Source organism: Medicago sativa, chromosome 2 (assembly GCF_051527215.1).
Source record: "Medicago sativa cultivar Bolivia chromosome 2, Bolivia_mono, whole genome shotgun sequence".
NCBI classification, from domain to species: Eukaryota; Viridiplantae; Streptophyta; class Magnoliopsida; order Fabales; family Fabaceae; genus Medicago; species Medicago sativa.
In genome coordinates, this window is record NC_140750.1 from 63596184 (window position 1) to 63611255 (window position 15072).

The 15072-nt window shown below is 38.3% G+C and overlaps 1 non-coding gene and 1 pseudogene across 1 annotated transcript; both read left to right on the forward strand.

Moving 5' to 3' along the window:
• The first annotated feature begins 338 nt into the window (after positions 1–338).
• LOC146949599 (putative Peroxidase 48) lies at positions 339–12980 on the forward strand (annotated as a pseudogene).
• LOC146949600 (small nucleolar RNA R71) lies at positions 8867–8973 on the forward strand. Its single transcript, XR_015029524.1, has one exon. It is a non-coding gene; the product is annotated as a small nucleolar RNA R71 (small nucleolar RNA).
• Positions 12981–15072: the final 2092 nt, after the last annotated feature.

Consider the following 15072-nt stretch of genomic DNA (forward strand, 5'->3'; position numbering starts at 1 on the left):
CGAAACAGATTTCACAACTCGTAATAGTAATTCCATAACCCATCAATCCATTATTTTGATTGATTGAGTCCATAAGTGAAGAATTACGGATTTGAGTTTTAATAATGAGAACAAAGGTGCTAGAAGAAGAATTACTTACCCCTAAGAAGATTAATCCCATATTACTAAATACAAGAATACCCTAGTTAGTCCATTCCTAGTTCCTTTCCTATATAAAAAGAATATCAATATGCATTGCTAACTAACCAAACCATTCAGTTGCAAGCAATTCCAAACAACCCAATAACTTCCTAAACAAGTCTTCTCTTCTCTTTCTCTTCTTCTTCATCATCAAGAAAATGAGGAGATTCTTCATCTTCAACCCATGGATCAATGTTGCATTCATTGTAGTCCTTCCCGTTCTTCTCTCTCAGAAACCCACGAGGAGAACCAGAACCAGAAAACACCATAACACAAACAACTTCATCTTCTTTCTCTCATACTTCTTTTGGTACAGTCATGTTAGCAGCTGATGAAGGATAGAAATGGTTGTAATTTTAGTTTTGTATTTTTGTGAATGCTGGATAAAATATGATAATAAAAAGTGAAGTGATAGAAGATTGGCAAGTGCACCAATAACTATCGAAGTAGTAAAAATATCGTTCCCACGAGGACTGTTTTTAACTTCAATTATTCAATTTCGTTATAAAAGTAGGATGTATAAAAGTTTATTTTGTTTTGCCACTAGGCAGTAGATTTGGTTTGATTTTAAGAAATCAAATAAAAAAGTAAAGATTTGATTAAGAAAATAGGAGAAAGATGAGATCAGGTCTTCGAATCCTCTATGTTTCCCCTAATTGGTTACTGCACCTATTATTACTAATGATTCTCTAGTTTCACGATAGTTAACAAATTAGCCCTAATCAATCCCTTGAGTTAGGACCCTCTTTTTAAACTACAACCCCTAATTCCTTAGGTGGTCTAATAATCATCAAAGGTTTAAGCACGTTAACCTAATATCACTAACAAACGATTATCCATTCCTAGACTAACCATGTTTATTAGAACAATTCAATTAGGTCTAAGTCGAAAGCTATGGTCAGTAGTCATTCGATCTCACAAAATCATGTTTATATTTGATCAGGATATAAAAAGCAGTAAGAACAATTGAATTGAATGAAAACTAGAATATCATTAATAAGTAATAGAGTTTCACAGCAACATATGATCAATTAGGGTTACATAGGTTCATCTCTGACCTAATCTCTAAGAGATTTAGCCACTCATAATTGAGTTTACAAATAGCATAATCAATGAAAGAATTAAAACATACATAAACTGGGTTAGAGACGATGAAATCCTCTCCGCTGCAGCCTTCTGGGTGTTAAAATCGCACTTTCGTTCCCCAAAATCGTCACCCTCGTTCTTCAGATTGAGTGCAGTATTTATAGAAGTCATGGGCCTGACCCGTCAAAATCGCGCCGCGCCATGTATATAGGCGTGCCGCGATTTCCCTCAAACAGGGAGGATGTAATTTTGCTTCAAAAATCGCAGCACGGCTTGAAATTGGCGTGGCGCGATTTCCTTCGAACAGACTTCAACATTTAAGCTTTTTGCACTCCAGAACAGTAGAAATTGCATAAGAACTCTATCAAAATGTCACAATAAGTCCCTAATATTACGTAATGACAGAATGTCATCACAACCCCAAACTTAAACCATTCCTTGTCCTCAAGGAATTTGCTTGCAACAGTGACAAACGACAGTAAAATAACAGTTACCTGACAAAACGATAGTAGCCAAAAGTTCATTCTCCTTCTAGCTAAAGATGAGCTAGTTTGACTTGTTCGCATCCACCAGTTCACAACTCCACGCATCAATATGAAATAGGGTTCTACCAGTCGACATGCAGGTCTACATATTACCATACGCTTGAAAAGTTTCTAAACATCAATCAAAGTCAATATCATTACACACTTTTGAGGTCTTTAGGGTTATAACGGGGCTTAGGTGAAAGGTGGGATATATTTGGATAAGTAGGCTACACAAAATTTGAGTTAGGCATTCCTACGGAAGTTAAAGCACAAAATTTCAATCCATCAATCATTCACCTTGTGGAAATACAATCAATGCAAAGGTACTAGAGAATATTTTTAACATTTTAGGGACAATCGAGTTTGAAGTTACTCGGATTTTCAATGTTTTGTCCCTTTTTCATCATTCAATTTCTTTCTTTTTTTTTTTTTTGATACACCATTTTTATGTGTATATTTTGCATGACAATCTCATATTTCTTTCATTTTTTTGTTCTCTTATTCTCTAGTACCCCCACCCCAAACTTAGTTGGTTGCAAATTCCAATAGCAACCCCAAACTTAATCTTTAGCAACATTCTACAATGCCTTAACTCAGAAATTCATTAAGGGACAAGTCCTAAAAGTCTCTAGGCTTGTAATGTAGTTTGTCACCGAACAAAAAGTTCTAATCCTACCGGCTCACAATTGGTTAAGAAAGGATAAATTTAACAAATTAAAACAGGGTAGGCTTCAAAAAGGCTCACAGGACCAAGCACTTTTGCCTCAGTGTGTAATTGACAAAGACCAATCAATAATAGAGAAACAATGCAAGTTCTAGAAATGTAGTTGCATGGAAAACTAATCTAAATATAAGTAAATTGAAAAACAAATTTGGCAATGAACCTTATGGCTGAGATTTCTGGGAGTATGTGACAACCTAGCAACGCCGTACTCTTCGCCTTTGAATCAAGTCACCCCTCCTTAAGAACTTTTGGAATACCGTTTCATCAAACAACTGTTACTAAACTGGAATAGGTCACATGAAACAAAACAAATTCATTAATAATAAACAAGTGCAGGAGCAATTACAATAGGGAAATAAGTTCAATGGACTTTGACATTAAAAAGAAAATAAAAAGAAAATACATCAAAAGAAAAATGACTGAAAAATAAAATACAAAGCAGAAAATGCTAATCCATCAGTAGATCAGCCCATGTCTTGATCATCATCCGAGTGTCCAGCCCCCGGTGTCCTCAATCCTTCAAAGATGCCATCCCCTTGATCTTGCTCGGTGGTATTGAAATCATCAGTGATTTCCCTCCTCATGCGCAGCCCATACTCTTCTTGATGTGTAAAATATTTCTCCATGCGCTCACGGGAGCCTCCAAACCTCTCATAAGACCCACTAATCGGACCCATATGCAATTGAGCCTCCGCAGCAAACGCAGCTGAGAACCTAGGACGGTTCACCCACAGCTGGTCCGAAGTCTCATTCATCCAATTAGCTTGCACATGCATGAATTCCTCAAGCTTTGGGTGAAGAGGAGCATAACCCCCTTGGCTACTACTCCCTCCTTGCTCCATTTGTTGTTGCCTTGCTGCCTCCCTCTCTCTCTCCTTCATATAGCCTTCATATTTCTTGACAAACCCATCCATGACCGAGTCGGTGATCGGCTTCATATTGCTTGTGTTGAGATCACTATCATAAGCCGGCACCAACTGTTGCTCACACAACCAATTAATTAAGCTTCCATGTCCCAATTGTGTGGTGTTCCCGGTTGCTAGATCATGAAGACTATTGGCCAAGAGGCGGCCAATATCTATAGGGTGCCCCTTGATGATGGCATAGGCAGCAAGCACCCTCTTGAGAGGAATTTCAGAAGTGCAAGATGCACTCTCAAGAGTCTGGACCACATATGATACCCACGCCTTGGGTACCGGCAGCATCTCCGCATAAGTAAGCATCCGGGACTTTTTCCAAGTCGACCCAGGCCTACACATGGTGGTGATGATCTCATCAAAGGTATCCTCCGTAATAGCAGATCTCTCCCTCCTCAATTTTTCAACCCAACACTCCTCCGGTGCCTGAACATTCAGCCATGCGTTGAGAGCATCCGGGCTGAAATCAATGTATTTTCCTCGAACAAAAGATTGAAAGGGTGTATCGGACACCCTTGCATTTGCAAAGAATTCGACGATCACCGTTTTGTTGTTTGCCTCGTCGATCATCTCATTCAATCTCGTCCACCCCCTCCTTCGTAATTCAGACTCAAAGAAAGGATATTTCACAAGCTTTGTGAAATCAAACTTCCTCTCCCCTATGACTTCAAAACTCTTCATAGATTGATGGAACTCTTGGGCTTGGTCATTGATGAAATGGATGGCGTTTTCGGGTGGTTCGGATGCGGCACGAGGACGTTTGGATTTGCTTGTGGATGGCTTGGGGTTGGTGGCTTTCTTTGAGCGAGTGTTTCTTTGGTTTGAGGCCATTTGTGGTTTAGGAAGATGGTGAAAGGGAAGTTTTGTGAAGTTTGGGAAAGTTGGGAATGATAGTGGTTTGATGGTGGTTTGGATTGATGAATTGATGATAGGATTATGGGTAGATGATGTTTAGGAAGTGAAAAAGGAGATGAAGATGATGAAAATTCGTGAGTAGAAGTTTAGGGAAGTTTTGGTAGAGAAAGTTAGGAAGAATGGAATGAAAATGGTGATGAACAGTGAAGGATTTTATAGGCCTGTTTGGGCAAAATCGCGGCACGCCAAAATGCAAGGCGCGGCGCGATTTTGTGTTGCAACGGCTAGTAACGGCTAGTTTTTAACGGTTGGGAAGTTTGGTGGGTTTGTAACGGCTAGTTTTTGCAACGGTTGGGAAGCTTTGAAGCAAAATCGCGCTGCGGCCAAATACAAGGCCACTACAAGAAATCTTGCATATTGCCAGGGAACAATGCCAGGAGCAAGAACTCCTGGCAAATTTGCCAGGAGCTATGCCAGGGAAAACTCCTGGCAAAGTTGCCAGGGGCAACCCCTCACAAAAGCCGTGGCAAAATGTATGCAGCAGAAAAGATTCTTTTGTGGTCAGAAAAAGCAGAAAGGTACAACACTTTGCCAGGGGTTGTGCCACCAAAAACCCCTGGCAAATTGCAAAACCTGCAAATTTGTCAGCAAAGCATGCAAAGGCTACCTGAGTAGCTGTGTAGCTGCAAATTATTATTTTTCTCATTTTTTCTTCTAGTGATCACATGGACCACACAACTTCCCTTCCCCTATCCCTTTCTCTCGTCAGACTCCCTTTCCCCCTTCTAATTCATTTTTCATTTTTACTCTCTCTCCTCTGTTGAAATAACACTAAGCCTCCTCCATTGAAACACCACCACCCTCATTTCTACTAGTTATTATTAATATTATAATATTATTATTACTACTATTCTACTCTGGCGTTTTCTGAAGAACAAGTTGTGTCGTGTGAGATATGTTAACAACAACAATAGCGCGGTTGTTTTCTCAAAGGTTTCAATTTCTGGTAAAGTTACTGTGTTTTACTTGCATGTTCATCCTTTTACCCTTTTTTGCTATTTGGGCTGTCAAAATTTTGATAAGATCATGATTATGTGCTTCTTTGCTTGATTGGTTCGTGTTTTTATTGTTTTGTATTGAATTTGGTTTCTGGGTATGCTGGAAAATGATGCATTGAGCTTATTGAAATCATGTGAACTCAGAAAAATTATTTATTTTTTCTTTTCTTTCTTCCATATGAATATGGCCATTGGACTCTTCCCAATCTGATAAAGTTCATTTGGTAACTAAATAGTGCTTTCTGTTTCAGTTTTAATTGTGAATTTATAATGTTGAATTGTTTAATTGATTTTGTTTTTTTGAATTTTGAGGTTTGATGAATTAAGGGATTGGTTAGTTTTTGGAACTTGGGGGGTTTGATGAATCAACAAAAAACATAACATAACGAGGTTTCTATCATTATGTAATGCCTCTTGTTAGTTGAAATTTTTATAAATTTGAAGACAAATTTTTTATTTAAAATTATTTAAAATAACTTTTATTATTAAAACAATTTTTAAAAAAAGAAATTAAAAAAACAATTTAAAAACGTTTATTTTAAATATTTTAATAACGTTTTTAAAAAAAAATTCGTACACAATTTGCCAGGGGTGAACCCCTCGCAATGTCCCCGGCATGTTTTGAAAATGACTGATGTGATGCTGACACAGTCTGCAAAAGCCTGCATTGGTCAGAATTCATGCTGACACAATTTGCCAGGGGTTGAGCCAGGGCCTATGCCAGGAGCGCATTTTGCCAGGAGCTGAACCCCTGGCAGGACAATTTGCGATGAGCAGATTTGCTGGTGATTCTGCTCCTGGCAAAACCCCTGGAAAACGTCCAGTTGCCAAGGCTTTTTGCATTTTACCAGGGCTTCTGCCCCTGGCAAAATGCAATATTTCTTGTAGTGGGCGCGGCGCGATTTTATTAAAACAGGGGGTTAGGCTATCTGCTCTTGAAAATCGCGCTGCGGCCATATATAGGCGCGGCACGATTTTGGTCAAACAGGGAGCATTCTTTGCTTCCTCAGGCCAAAAATTTTGTTTTCTTGAAAAATGCCTGAGTTCCTTGAATTTTTGAAAAACTTTTGAGGAGAGAATCATGCAAGACATCAGTACCTTGCATGATTTTTTGGCAAGAGGTATCTTTGAACAAAATTTTTTTTTTTTTTTTTAAAACTTTCCTGCCTTGTATTAAAAGAGAAGAAAAATATTTTTGTGTTTTTATTTTTTAAAGCAATAAAATCATACCTGAAAAAAATAAATAGTGGGTTGCCTCCCACTCAGCGCTTCTTTACCGTCACTAGCTTGACTGATGACTATCCCTAAGGATCATTTGATGTGGCTCCCTCTTCATTGTTTGGGAGTCCTCCTTTACGGTACCGTTTCAGCTTTTGTTCGTTACCCTTGAAAGTTCCTTGTGCACCAGACTTCCTTAGGTCCACAGTTTCATCAACAGGCTTGTTTCTTGCCAACCCTTCGTCACAGTACCTCCTAATTCTTTCTAAAGTATCAGAGAGAGTTGAAAGCATACACCATTGAAAAGCAGCCGGCCCATTACGCATCCCACAGGGAATCCTCTTATAAACCAATTTACCACCTGGACCAGTGGTAGTAGTCTTTATTTCATTTTTACCAGTTGTCAATCCCCCATACTTGTTGTCACGGATGTCTCCTGATGATTGTTGTTGCATCTGTTCTTTGCTTACTTCCAGTTGCTTAACACCCTCTATCATCCCAACATCTTCAATCACTTCTTGTCTATCTATAGATTCCACACTTTCCACCTCCTTAGATTGAATAGGTTGAGATTCAAGGGTTTTATCTTCGACTGTTTCTTCCACAACGTCAATCCGGTAACACTTTGGATTCTCATCTTGGTGCTTCATTGCCTCAAAGATATTGAAGACTACCTGCTCCTTATGAAACCTCAACATTAGCTCTCCACATTCAACATCAATCAAAGCACGACCAGTTGCAAGGAAAGGTCTTCCTAGAATGAGTGGCATGTCTTCATCTTCAGCCATGTCTAGGACCACAAAATCTGCTGGAAATACCAAGTCATTAACCTTGACTAGCACATCTTCAAGTATACCGAAAGGATAAGAGATTGACCGATCAGCTAAAGTAATGGTCATTCTTGTTGGTTTTGGTTCCCCACACTTAAGCTTCTTCATCATTGAAAGAGGCATCAGATTTATACTTGCTCCCAAGTCACATAAAGCTCTTCCAATGTCTACCGGTCCAATGGAACAAGGGATAGTGAAAGCACCAGGATCCTTCAGCTTGGGTGGCAGCTTCTTTTGAAGAATAGCACTACAATTTTCAGAAAGTGCTATGTTCTCATCATCCTTAGGCTTCCTTCGTTTGGTTAACAAGTCTTTCATGAACTTAGCATATAACGGCATCTGATCAAGAGCTTCGCCGAAAGGAATGTTCACCTGAAGTTGTGAGAAAAGTTGCATGAACTTCTTGAATTGACCTTCATCCTTTTCTTTCTTCTTTGAAAGGTGAGGGTATGGAAGCTTCACATATGATGGAATAACCTGTGGTTTGTCTCCATCTTTCAAAATTTGACTCTTCGACTTCCTCAAGATTGAATCTTCATCAATTAACTTCTCACTTTTTTCTCCCTCTATTTTTTTCTTCCTTTCGTTTTCAACTACTCCATGATCATTTTCTTTTTCAACTCCACCCTCATCATTTTTTTCAACTACATCATCCTCCTCTACCTCAACTACATCATCAACCTTCTTTGGAGCTTTTGGAACTAAAGGTGTCAAAACCTTTTTGCTCCTCAATTCAATAGCATTACAAGACTCATTCTTAGGGTTATCTTTAGTGTTACCTGAGAATCCGCCTTTACTTTGTTCAGCCAATTGCTTAGCTAATTGCCCCAGTTGAGTTTCAAGCAGCTTCCTAGAAGCTTCATTGTTCTTTCTTTCAGCTTCTTGACTCTTCTTCATCTCTTCAAAGTTGCCTTGAGTCATCTTCATGAAGTTCATCATAGTTTCCTCAAGAGCTGATGGCTTCCTTTGTTGTTGTTGAGGAGGAGTGAGCATCTGAGAGTTCAAAGCATTGTTATTTGAGTAGCTTAGATTGGGATGCTTGTTGATGCCTGAATTGTAGTATTGATTCTGCCTTTGATAACCTCCCATGAAGTTAGCTTCTTCATTTGACCCTTCTGGAACACACTCACCGTTGGGATGTTCTTCACCACATAAGTCACATTTGATTGCAGCTACTTGTTGTTGCTTATGAGCCAAAGTGAAGCCTTGAAACTCCTTAGTTAGAGCTTCGATTTGTTTGTTCATAGTTGCTTGGTTCGCAAGGATAGCAGTTTGTTCACTCACCCCAAACACTCCTCTTTCTTTCTTTTTAGCTTGATCACGATACTCATTGCCAGCCATGTTTTCAATTAGAGCTTGTACTTCATGATCAGTTTTGCTTTTGAGACTACCTCCCGCGGAAGCATCTAAGAACATTCGAGTGTTTGGTGTTACCCCCTCAGTGAAGATTTGGAGGTATTGCTTCTCGGTGAACTCATGATTAGGGCATCTCTTGAGAAGCAAATTGAATCGCTCCCAAGCATCATACAATGATTCACCTTCTCCTTGCTTGAAGTTAGAGATCTCCATCTTCTTGTCCCAATACTTAGACATAGGGAAGTATTTCTCCAAGAACTTCAGCTCTAACTCTTCCCATGTTTGGACAGTCCCGTTTGGAATTGTTAGCAACCAATCTTTTGCTCTTCCCGTCAAGGTGAAAGGAAATAGCCTTAGCTTCTTTTGTGCTTCAGTCACGGTGGCTGGTTGCACACAAAACTCGCAGGTTTCAGCAAAACGGCTCAAGTGTTCATGAGGACTCATAGCTTCAGTCCCATCGAATTGCTTGTCCCTCAAACCGTTGAGGACAGTTGTCTTGATGTCGAACGCTACGGGGTTAGCTGGTTGAAAAGTGTGGGTCAGTTGACCGCGATGAGTGGCTAACCCGTAGTCTCCAAGCTTAGGTCTTGGTGGTACAACTCCTTCTCCTTCCATAGTTGCAGATTTAGGAGAAGAGATTGTTTCAGATTCACTTGAGAGTTGCTTCGGTACTTGTTCTCGAACACCCGGTGGAACGGACTGAGCTAACCTTTGCGATCGGACAGCTTTCCGAAGTGCTCTAGCAATCCTTTCAATTTCCGGATCGTATTCTAGGTCGTCTGAGCTCTGTTTACCTCGCATAAACAGCAAAATACCTTAGTAGCACTGCACAACGCAAAGTAATCAAGTGAATATGAAAACAGAAAAATAAAAAATTAAAAACAGAAAAATTAAATTGCAAAAACCCTAAATTATAACGTAATTGCCTTGTTGAAATAATTCAACAGTCCCCGGCAACGGCGCCAAAAACTTGATAGAAGATTGGCAAGTGCACCAATAACTATCGAAGTAGTAAAAATATCGTTCCCACGAGGACTGTTTTTAACTTCAATTATTCAATTTCGTTATAAAAGTAGGATGTATAAAAGTTTATTTTGTTTTGCCACTAGGCAGTAGATTTGGTTTGATTTTAAGAAATCAAATAAAAAAGTAAAGATTTGATTAAGAAAATAGGAGAAAGATGAGATCAGGTCTTCGAATCCTCTATGTTTCCCCTAATTGGTTACTGCACCTATTATTACTAATGATTCTCTAGTTTCACGATAGTTAACAAATTAGCCCTAATCAATCCCTTGAGTTAGGACCCTCTTTTTAAACTACAACCCTTAATTCCTTAGGTGGTCTAATAATCATCAAAGGTTTAAGCACGTTAACCTAATATCACTAACAAACGATTATCCATTCCTAGACTAACCATGTTTATTAGAACAATTCAATTAGGTCTAAGTCGAAAGTTATGGTCAGTAGTCATTCGATCTCACAAAATCATGTTTATATTTGATCAGGATATAAAAAGCAGTAAGAACAATTGAATTGAATGAAAACTAGAATATCATTAATAAGTAATAGAGTTTCACAGCAACATATGATCAATTAGGGTTACATAGGTTCATCTCCGACCTAATCTCTAAGAGATTTAGCCACTCATAATTGAGTTTACAAATAGCATAATCAATGAAAGAATTAAAACATACATAAACTGGGTTAGAGACGATGAAATCCTCTCCGCTGCAGCCTTCTGGGTGTTAAAATCGCACTTTCGTTCCCCAAAATCGTCACCCTCGTTCTTCAGATTGAGTGCAGTATTTATAGAAGTCATGGGCCTGACCCGTCAAAATCGCGTCGCGCCATGTATATAGGCGTGCCGCGATTTCCCTCAAACAGGGAGGATGTAATTTTGCTTCAAAAATCGCAGCACGGCTTGAAATTGGCGTGGCGCGATTTCCTTCGAACAGACTTCAACATTTAAGCTTTTTGCACTCCAGAACAGTAGAAATTGCATAAGAACTCTATCAAAATGTCACAATAAGTCCCTAATATTACGTAATGACAGAATGTCATCATGAAGAATGGTGGAAATAGACAGAAATGGTAACCAAACAAATTCCCAATCCAAGGAAGATGTTTAATTTGGTAGAGGATCGCCACAAGAAACGTTGTTTCTTGATAAGATCAATGCATGGTTCAATCCAGAACCAAAAAGAAGCAAAGCTTCCAAATTCACATAAAGTGACTTTTTTTAATCAAAATTCTCTACTTTGGAAACAATAAAAACCAACGAGATTGTCCCTTGAGCAGCTTGTGACTTAATACTCCACTTCATGTATCAAATTATGCAATGATGAATCAAATGACACTAGAGATTTAAGCCATGAATCTTCAACTAGTTAATACCAAAGCAGTGAGAATAATAGCTCATAGAAGAAATTATTCAATTAGAAAATATGATGCTGACTTGGAATTAAATGGACTAAAAAACAGAATAAAATATTATTTTTTTAGTGCATTTTTTTATATGCCTCCTTCCACATGCTTAATGAACTCATGATCTCATCAGCAGCCAATACTTTTCCATTTGATTTCAATCAGAAAATCAGAGATGGTTCCAATCTTCAATATAATTTCTATAGGGATTCTTGCCCTCAAGCTGAAGATATTGTTCATTCCGCTGTTACCGATATCTACATTGATCATAAAGACCTTGCACCTTCTCTTCTTCGTCTCTTCTTTCATGATTGCTTCATCCAGGTAAATAAACTTAATCTTTTTTCGTTCGTCTTTAATTCTTTATTTTCTGCTTTGATTATATTTACTGCATAGGATAGATCTTTGTTTCATAATGATTTTATCTATGTTTACTAAATCATCTTCTTGCTTTCATAATGGTTTTGATTTTCTGTTCTAACTACTTGAGGTGTTGCGAAATCAGGGATGTGATGCTTCCTTGCTATTGGAAGACAATGGTGATAGAAACGGTTCCTATGAGAAGCAGGTTATTCCAAATCAAACATTGAAAGGTTTTGATAAAATTGATTAAGGAGGAGGTGGAACAAGCATGTCCCGGCGTTGTGTCTTGTGCTGACATACTTGCTCTTGCCGCAAGAGATTATGTTCTTTTGGTTTGTTCCTAACACCTATAAGTTTATAACATATATCTTCTGTTGAATGCTCTTAATTCTGATGCATTTTCACTTTATTTTTGCACCTATGATTTATTTATGGACATTGACATCGCAGGGTGGTGGTCCTTTCTATCCAATCTTAACAGGCAGACGAGATAGCCTGCAATCGTTTTTCCAGGAGGCAACTGATCGGATTCCAAGGCCTGACGATAACATTACGTACACACTGCACCTCTTCAATCTTAGAGGATTCAGCGCATGGGAAACAGTCAGCCTCCTTGGTAAATTACTTTACATTTATGCATTTAAGAATATAATATGATAAGGTATATTTCGTGGCTTCATTGTGAACTGTTGAGCCTGATGCAGCCTCAACTGTGGTCACAAAAACCCGGATGTCGTAGCTGAGATTATGATCTCACACATTTTTTAAATTCTTGAATAAGGCTAATGAGATCCGTTGGTTTCTGGATAATATACAGGAGGACACAACATTGGAAAAATCGGTTGCGATTTCATTCAGCAAAGGTTGTACGACTTTCAAGGAACATGGCAATCAGACTCGAGTATTCCTCTTGATTTTCTCAGTCAGATGAAACTAAACTGTCCTGAGAACAATAAGAATAATATCAGCAGCAACGGCACGTTTTCGACGTTTACAGTTTCAAAGCGAGTGAATGTTCATCACTCTAGTAGTGATAAAGGGATGTCATACATGCAAGCACTGTCATCTGCAGTGCCATCTGGAGCATCTTTTGACAGTCACTATCTGAGTTTTTTTGAGAGGAAGAGGATTATTGTTTGCTGATCAACAGCTGATGGCTCAAGAGAAGACTGCCAGATTGGTTTCTGCTTATGCTTCAGATGACGGATCAACCTTTCGGATGGATTTCGCAAGGGTTATGTTGAAATTGTTTAACCATGATGTTTTGACTGGAAATCAAGGTCAGGTTCGTCTGAATTGCTCCCGTCTTGTAAGATCTTAAGTGAGGTGGTTCATATATTTCATTCTAGTTTAGCAAATTTGTTCTCTTCCTATGTAAGTTTCTCATACACATTTTAGGGTAGTTTTGGCCATGTAAAGTGACAACTGTTACAGAATTTATTGATTTTGGTGGCACTGTGTTAAAAAATGTTTACTCTAGTGTTGCAAGGCTGCAATAAATATGAACAAATTAAAGTGTTCTGTTATGCTTTATTAAAACTCGAATTCCAAGATATTGAAGTATATTTTTGTATAATCTCCCTATTCAACTCTTACAATTTGAGATCAAGGAATGATTCTTAGGTATGATATTGCAAGGTACAACTGCTTCTCTAATTTAGCCATAATGTTTAATGAATACATACTAGAAAGCAACAGTCCATCATGGACGCAGTTGCGTGGATATAAGGAATCAACTTTCACATCGAAATTAATGTCAAATGTAGGTTTAAATTTAAACTATATATGAAAATAAGAAAACTTGACACACCCAGATTCCCCAAGTGGCTGTTAATCACTCATGTTATGCAGGTAGAGGTCAAAGGGAAATGTTTGATAATTATGAGTAGTTAGTAAAGGATGCCATGGGACCAGACGAAGAAGACCCAATGGAAGAATCTCCTAACAAAGAAGCACAACGATTCTTTGAATTGTTGAAGGCCGCACAATCTCCTTTATGGGATGGTTGTTATAGATATTATGTGCTATCAGCTTCTTTGACAGCATTAAATTTGAAAGCAGACTATGGTTTTTCCGAGGATTGTTTTAATGCATTGATGCAGTTTATGGGAAATGCATTGCCAGATAATAATTGTATGCCAAAAAGTTGAGTTTGCTCCAAACAGTTTATTGGTTTCCTAGTATGTGATACTTCAAATAATATACTTTGTTTGTGTATATTTCAGTAGGATGAAATGATTAATATTCTGTTAAGTATTGAGTAGTATATCTGATGCTTTTACACACAAACTCACTGTAACTTTTACTCTTATTAATTGTTTCCCCTTTTTGACCTATAATATATACCATGAATTTGGCCAAGCAGCAATGCTTCTGTTTGTTGGGCAAAAAGGCTTATCAAATCAAATCACTTTCTCTACTAATTCGAGCAATATCAACACACTTTCTAACAATTATTATTTATTTTGTCATCCCTCTAGGTTCTATAAATATGACTCATGAATATTTTTGCAGAATTGATAAAAAAAAAGTGTTCATTTCTGTATATTGATTGTTGATGTATAGTCTCCAAAGTATTCGTTCATTTATGCCTTAGGTTGAATTAGGGGCATGTCTTCCGCCATGGTAAAATTTCAGTCCTTAAATTTGATGTGTCATTTATATTTAGTTAGCATAGAGCATACTGAACCTCAAGTTAAATGAGTACAAATGTTAAATACATTTGAGACGGTTTACACACCAACTAGAGGAATTTACTCCCTCCAAGCATCCTTTTCGGCCTAATAACCATTCCCACCAAGTCATTTTAATATGTGACACTATGCCACTTACATCCATTGAGTTTCCTTAAAAAATAATTTGATTTCTGCCTAGCCCATTCACACCAGCAGTGAGAATTTCCCGCCTTTCTTACCATATTTAATACCACTGTGTCGCATGCCAAGCCATCCATGAACTTGATTCCACACAACATTGTTGGACACGAAAATGTTGGGCAGATTCTGTGTTTGAATTGCAGAAAAAACTCGGCTGAGTTGGTGTTGAGCCGTCAGTATGCCTGTCTCGAACAAATTCTCCCTTGTTGCCAACCTGTCATGCAAGAGCCTCCGGTGGAAAATAAGAATTTTGCTAGGGACTGCAGTATTCCACAATTTCAACCGGACCTGAACCTGGATGCCTTCATTCGAGTTCTCCCTAGAAAGTAGAAACGCCTTCCTTTGTCAACCAGAGATAGCAAGATTTAACGGAAAAGCCTCTAGCAACGTCTGGCAACCAAACCCAATAATCTGGTGTATTTATTGTTGGTGATATGCCTGTAATAATGTCATCCGACATAGATACCTCACCTGCCTACTTATCTAACAAAGCCCTGCTTCAACTTAAGTTCCATTTCCAACTAAAACCAAACCATCCCCTTGATTCTGCGATTGTCACATTTTTGTCCGCTGCAAGCGAAAAAAGGCGAGGACGATCTTCTAATAGTGTGTAGTACTTATTATTCTAGCCTTTTCTTCATTGTCTTGTACCATCATA